The sequence below is a fragment of the Vicia villosa genome, unplaced genomic scaffold, assembly GCF_029867415.1.
Source record: "Vicia villosa cultivar HV-30 ecotype Madison, WI unplaced genomic scaffold, Vvil1.0 ctg.000761F_1_1_2_unsc, whole genome shotgun sequence".
Lineage (NCBI taxonomy): Eukaryota > Viridiplantae > Streptophyta > Magnoliopsida > Fabales > Fabaceae > Vicia > Vicia villosa.
In genome coordinates, this window is record NW_026705341.1 from 23,756 (window position 1) to 30,995 (window position 7,240).

Sequence of the window (7,240 nt, forward strand, 5' to 3'; positions counted from 1 at the left end):
GATCATATGATCTAACCCTTGGAATTGTTCTGTGTAAACTGCTGCAAATTTTTACTTTTTTAGATAGTGCTTGGCATATACGTAGACAGAACATAATAGAATGTTTTGTTTTGTTCTCTTTGATCCATACCTCACACCAATCCCTTTAGTGGAATTAAAACGTAGCACTTTTAAACTTCATTTCCCATTCTATTTTAAAGTATAAAAGATAAAAAAAATAGATGTTCCAGCCTTGTTTAACACTTATCAAATGCTACCTTAATGTTCCATTGGTTAAACCACATTTATGCTGGAAATGGCTTGTGCAACTTCTGAAAATGAATTGGTAGGGTTTTATGGATGCTGATTGCTTTGTGTTTCTGTTAAAGGTTGAACTTCTGAAAAGAAAAGTGTTTCTTTGTCGGATACCCAAGCGACATTGGAAACATATTATCTATGCATGCAGTTATTCAGGGAGAGAAAACAAGAAAGGCATATGCTGCTTTGCTTCGGAGGCATAAAGCAGCTGTTATTATACAGAAGCAGATAAAAGCAGTGTTTGTAAGAAACAAAGTTCGGACTGTTAAAGATGCTGCAATTTTAATACAATCAGGTTAGAGTTTATATTTTGTAGATGCCATGATTCATAACACCATTGTTTATTTATTTTGGATGCTTGAATTTGAGCTTACAACTATGATGCTAACACAATAAGAGCATCAGATACAATACACATTTGACACCATGATATGCTGTTACTTGAAAAATACAGGATATGGTTGAAGTACATATATAAGTAAATACAATAATTCACAAAATATGATGAAAATATTATTGCACTGGCCAAGAATAGTAACGAAAGTTGAATATAGGTGAAGAAATGTGATATAAATTGCATCTGTATAATTAACATATATAAATGAGAAAATGGGGATTACTAGCTTAATGAATGAAGCAGTGACATAAATTGCATTTGTTGCCACTAACGAGCAAGAGTATCAACACTGAACATAAAGTATGCATGTGAGATGTGAGTAGTAATGGAGAATATGAGTCAGAAGTGTCAATGGCATGTCGGGAGTGTATCGACAGTGTACCCGGATTTTTTTATTTACTTCAAAAATTTGATCTGTCATATTGCATCAAAGTATGCTGACAAGATATCGGAGCGTATTAGAGAGTATCATCAAGTACGATACGAGAAGAAAAATGAACTATAGTATTAATGCATATTGGGGTCCCAAAAATTAGACACCTTTTTTTTTTTCCAAAAAATAATAATTGATCTTATTTGTGACTTCTTTTTAAACTGCGACACTACACTTGTGATTAAGTTCAATGGAGTCCTGTCTGGTGTCCGAGCTAGCAATCTTAATTTTGTTTTGATAATTTTTTTATTTGAGTGTTTGGTAAGACGCCAAAATGCCTTATTGGCGGCATTCTGAATCGCACAAGTATAGGAACCAATTAGTTATCTGCTTAACTTTGCAGTATTGCTTGGGCTATAACTTATAAGTTGGTTTAAAGTTTAACGAAACTTGAATCAGGAACGAGATTTATGACTTTTTTGTTTAAGAAATGAAATTCACTTTACCGTGGATTCACCGAGATGGAAATGGAGATATGGGTGCCTTGTGGGAAATGTGTTGAGTGTTGTGGGGACGAAATAACGTTAACCGATGACTTTTTGTTTAAGAAATGAAATTCACTTTACCGTGAATGTCTCGAGATGGAAATGGAGATATGGGTGCCTTGTGGGAAACGTGAAATTCACTTTATCGTGAATGTCCCATGATGGAAATGGAGATATGGAAGCCTTGTGGGAAACGTGAAATTCACTTTACCGTGATTGTCCCGAGATGGAAATGGAGATATGGATGCCTTGTGGGAAACGTGAAATTCACTTTACCGTGAATGTCCCGAGATGGAAATGGAGATATGGATGCCTTGTGGGAAACGTGAAATTCACTTTAATGTGTGGTTGTCCCGAGATAGAAATGGAGATATGGATGCCTTGTGGGAAACGTGAAATTCACTTTACCATGAATAACCCGAGATGGAAATGGAGATATGGATGCCTTGTGGGAAATGTATTGAGTGTTGTGGGAACGAAATAAAGTTAACCGATGACTTTTTGTTTAAGAAATGAAATTCACTTTACCGTGAACGTCTCGATATTGAAATGGAGATATTTATACCTTGTGGGAAATGTGTTGAGTACTGTGGGGACAAAATAAAGTTAACCGATGACTTTTTATTTAAGAAATGAAATTCACTTTACCGTGAATGTCCCAAGATGGAAATGGAAATATGGATGCCTTGTGGGAAATGTGTTGAGTGCCGTGGGGACGAAATAAAGTTAACCGATGACTTTTTGTGTAAGAAATGAAATTCTCTTTATTGTGAATGTCCCGAGATGGAAATGCAGATATGGATGCCTTGTGGGAAATGTGTTTAGTGCTGTGGGGACAAAATAAAGTTAAACGATGACTTTTTGTTTAAGAAATGAAATTAACTTTACCGTGAATGTCCTGAAATGGAAATGGAGATATGGAAGCCTTGTGGGAATTGTGTTGAGTGCTGTGGGGACGAAATAAAGTTAACCGTTGACTTTTTCTTTAAAAATTGTAATTCACTTTGGAAATGGAGATATGGATGCCTTTTGTTGGAAAGGTTTTGAGTGCCGTGGGGACGAAATAAAGGTGACTAATGAAAATTCCTATAAAAGCGGTGGTAGTTTTTTTGTTTGAGGATAGGATTTGGAAAATAATTTATGGTAAACGAAAGTTTGCACCTTGTATGATGCATAAAATTACAAATCTATTGCTGAAAGGTGCATGATTCAGATATTGGAATATGAAAATTACAAATCTATTACTGAAAGTGGCATGATTGAAATATTGGAATAAGAATTCTATGAAAAAGTACGTCAGAATGAGAATCAAAGACCGTTGGATGGAGACATGGATTATTTTGGTGAAAATGAAAAGGAAAGATGTCATTACATAGTGGTCTGTGGCCCTAGACATAGTCAAATGGTAAAGGAGGATCTAGTCAGCAAAGATACTGATATTTGCCAAATTATTATTCAATAATTTTTTAGTCTTTATTCATGTCAAAATAGTGATCTCTCCATTCTGTCGGTATATTCCATAGGTTATTTCTTAATACATCTTTAGGATGGATTGCTGATTACATTTTAGGATGCTACCTTAGCGTTCCCTTGGGTAAATCACACTTATGTTGGAAATGGCTTGTGCAACCTTCAATGGTGTTTATTTCCCATATTGTTGGCCATCAAGTGTAATCAGTATTGTCGACGGCAGATGGCTGAGCCAAAACCCGGCATACCGGCCACTTTGCAGGGTCGTTATAGCGGATAATGGCGGAAAAACGTGCAATATGACTGATTTTACCATTGTGGTGAGCCTGCAAACCGCCATGTATATCCACCAAAGAGGCCATGGCCCCTCTATGTGCTATTTGATAACACTGGGTGGAGTCTACTAATTAGAGCTATAACCATCCATGGTTGTCAATGTTTGTATCATATTACTTTATAATAGTAGGTATCAAACTTGAGTTAACTCAAAAAGTTGCTTTTGTAGTAGACTTGGATAGACGCGCATAGAGTCCCCAGTATGAGTACCAATTGTACAATACAATGTTAGTAGCAGTGTTTTTTAAAAACCCTAAGATAAGAGCAACAGTTGAATGATATGTGACTGCAGTAGTAACCTAGTTATAGCACGACTCCACAGATGCATTTAGAATCTCAATGTGAACTTATCTATTAACAAGGGGAACGTTGTGTCGAGTCTCAACGTTGCAGCTTTTGCAAGTCTGCAATGAATCAATGCGCCAACAAGGTGAGTGATTCTAACTCTGATGAGCTGATTCCAGCTTTGACGAGGAGACCCAGTCCCACGCAGTGTTATCAAACAACGGCGTGATGGCCGCTATGGCAGACGAAAGGCTACGATGGTGCGAATAGGGGAGAGGAGGACGAAAGGCTATTATGCCGGCGATGTCGGATTCGTAAGGAACGTGTGGTGGTTTATGCAATTTGAAGGTGATGTTTTTATACCTTCACTCCAATTTGCTTCTAATATGTTATGTTCTTTCTCTTCATCCTTTATGCGATAATCTGCGACATCGATTTACCAATTATTTTGATATTTGTAACCGATGATATGCTATCAACAATATCCATATCTGGTATTTCACTGATAATTCAGATCTGCGACATTGATTTACCAATTGTGAATTTTGATTTGAGAATTTAATTTGCATTTGTGTGATTTGTTAGATTGGTGATTTTTTATTTTTGTACGTGCGATTTTTGGTTTCAAATGTGTTTCAATTCATGTGTTACTTGAACCACTCTTATTTGTTTGTTTGTTTTTGTTGTAGATATATATTGTAGATATGGGCATTTGATGTTACAACCGATATTCTGAAGCTTACAATCCAACCGTCGAGGATCGTTATGATGTAAATGTTGTTGATTCAGGCATTTTATGTAGTTTACAGGCCAGGGGAATTTATGTTACTGTCCACATTCCTTAGTGTTGTTAATGAAGAGTTTTTTGACACACTTTCTTCTAATATTCTGCAGATGCGATACGATCAACTTAGAAGCATTGCTGGTCGTATACATATTGTGGTTGGAGGGAGGTTCAAGGGGAAAGGCTGCAGTCCGCGTTTAGTATTCTACTAGACATATTGTGAAGGATATTGAGCATGTGCAGTAACTGTTCATTTATTTCGTCGCAGACGGAGTTAAGTCGGTCTATCGAACGAGCTGCCAAGATGAGGTACACATGGAAATAAATAATCAGGTACACATGGAATATCTATTATGAAAAGCTTATGACCTTGGCAGTAGTTTCTAGTTTCTTGAAATATTATTCCAAACTAGAGAGACGGGAAACTCGATGATATCTTAAGATGTTCTACATTCTTAAGTTCCATGATTTGGTAAGTGATATCACAATTTACATTTGCTCCCTGTTGGAATACTATGATATGTGATTATAAATTTTATCATCTCTATATGCAGTACCGATATTTCAGATTATCAAGTGTAGTAGAAACAAATGATAGTTGTACATGCGATATTGTTTTTGTTTTTTAGAATTAAAATTTACTCTTCGTGAAACAAATGATTATACTTTAGCCTCTTCTTAATATGACTTACCAGGGATTTTTGATTTTGGTAGATTTCAAGGCATCAGAAGCAGTGAAAATATTTTATTTGGGTAGGGAGCTTGAAGATCCCATATCACTTGTTGCACAAAATGTTCAGCCAAACTCCTTGTTACATCTTGTCCGTACAAAGATACATTTATGGCCTAGGGCACAAAGAGTTCCTGGTGAGGACAAGTCGTTGCGTCCTCCGGGAGCATTCAAGAAAAAATCTGATCTGTCTGTAAAAGATGGACATGTGTTTCTTATGGAGTGAGTGACTTAAAACTTTTGGTCTGCTACTTTGTATGTGTGCTCTTTGTTGGACCACAATTATTTTCTATTTTGCATACTTCAACGTGAAAATTCTATTTTGAAGGTTGGGAACGACCATTTATGTTACTATTGTCAAAGATACAATGCCATAGTTTGTTCTCTTCTGATTAACAAGCACCTTCTCCATAAAGCCTTCACAAGTAGTTAGCAATGCTTTTTTTCCCCTTTCTATGTGTCTGATGCTTAACCTTCTCCATAAAGAAAAAACTTAAAAAATAGATGTTCCAGCCATTTATAACACTTATCAAATGCTACTTTAGCGTTCCCTTCGATAAATCACACTTATGTTGGAAATGGCTTGTGCAACCTTGAATAGTGTTTATTTCCCCACATTGTTGGCCATCAAGTGGAATCAATGTTGTTGATGGCAGATGGCGGTCCATGGCGGAGCCAAAATCTCGGCATACCGGCCACTTTGCGGCGCTGTTATATCAGATTATGGCAGAAAAGCCTGCAATATCTGGCCGATGTTTACCATTGCGGTGAGACTACAAAATGCCATGTATATCCACCATAGCAGCCATGGCGCCGCTATTTGCTATTTAATAACACTGGGTGGAATCTACTGCTTAGAGCTATAGTGATCCATGGTTGTCAATTTCTGTATCATATTACTTTGCAATAGTAGGTATCAAAGTTGAGTTAACTCAAAAAATTGCTTTTGTAATAGACTTGGATAGACGAGCATAGTCTTCAGTATGAGTACAATTTGTACAATACAATGGCAGTGGCAGTGTTTTTTTTTTAAAGACTCTAAGATAAGAACAACAGTTGAATGATATGTGGTTGAGGTATAGCCTAGTTATAGCACTTGACTCCGTAGATGCATTTAGCATCTCAATGTGAACTCATCTATAAACAAGGGAACTTTGTTGTGTCGAGTCTCAACCTTGCAGCTTTTGCAATTCTGCAATGAATCAATGCGCCAGCAAGGTGAGTGATCCTAACTCTGATGAGCTGATTCGAGCTTTGACGAGGAGACCCAGTCCCACCCAGTGTTATCAAACAGCGGCGTGATGGCCGCTATGGCAGATATACATGGCTGTTTTCGGGTTCTCCACAATGGTATATAACATCCGATATTGTGGGTTTTTCCGTCATAATCCGATATAACGGCGCTGCAAAGCGGCCGGTACGACGGGATTTTGCCTCTCTGCCATCGGCAATACGTCCCACCATCATTCACTCTTCTAGAATTTTCTTTCCCATGTTTTAGTCCAGCCTGGAACTTTAAGTCATTTTTGTTACACTTTCACATTTCTGCCATAATAAATCATTTCAGTATTCCTTGTTTTGATGCCAATTATCTCGATGGATGATAAATTCAAATGTGATGTTAAATGTCATGGGGATTGGGAAGGCATTGTGGTAATATTCAGGACTGTCTGATGATGCAGGTTGCTGTACTAGAGGAGCAGAAAAATGAGGCTACAGAAATTGACGAGATTGCTGAAAAGGTAGAAGATGAATCTAATCCAGTTACAGTAGAGGCCGATTCAAGTGCAGCAGAACCAACTAGCAAGAATGAGATTTTCGATGAAAAAGCTGATATAAATGACGTCCCAATGGAAGAAAGCGAGGTAATCCCTTGCTAATATCTTCACTTCATGTTTATCTGCATACCATTGTATTTTTCTAGAATTTAATAACTGCAGTTCACATTCTATACAATGCGCACATAGATAGATAGATAGAAGGGAGATGTTTTTGCAGTTGTAGTTAGGACATGTGTTAATGA

At 37.1% G+C, this 7,240-nt stretch overlaps 1 long non-coding RNA gene across 1 annotated transcript; it reads left to right on the forward strand.

The window, feature by feature from the left end:
• The first annotated feature begins 603 nt into the window (after positions 1-603).
• LOC131631061 (uncharacterized) lies at positions 604-6,893 on the forward strand. Its single transcript, XR_009292602.1, has 4 exons — positions 604-4,051; positions 4,393-4,473; positions 4,598-4,820; positions 5,202-6,893. It is a non-coding gene; the product is annotated as an uncharacterized LOC131631061 (long non-coding RNA).
• Positions 6,894-7,240: the final 347 nt, after the last annotated feature.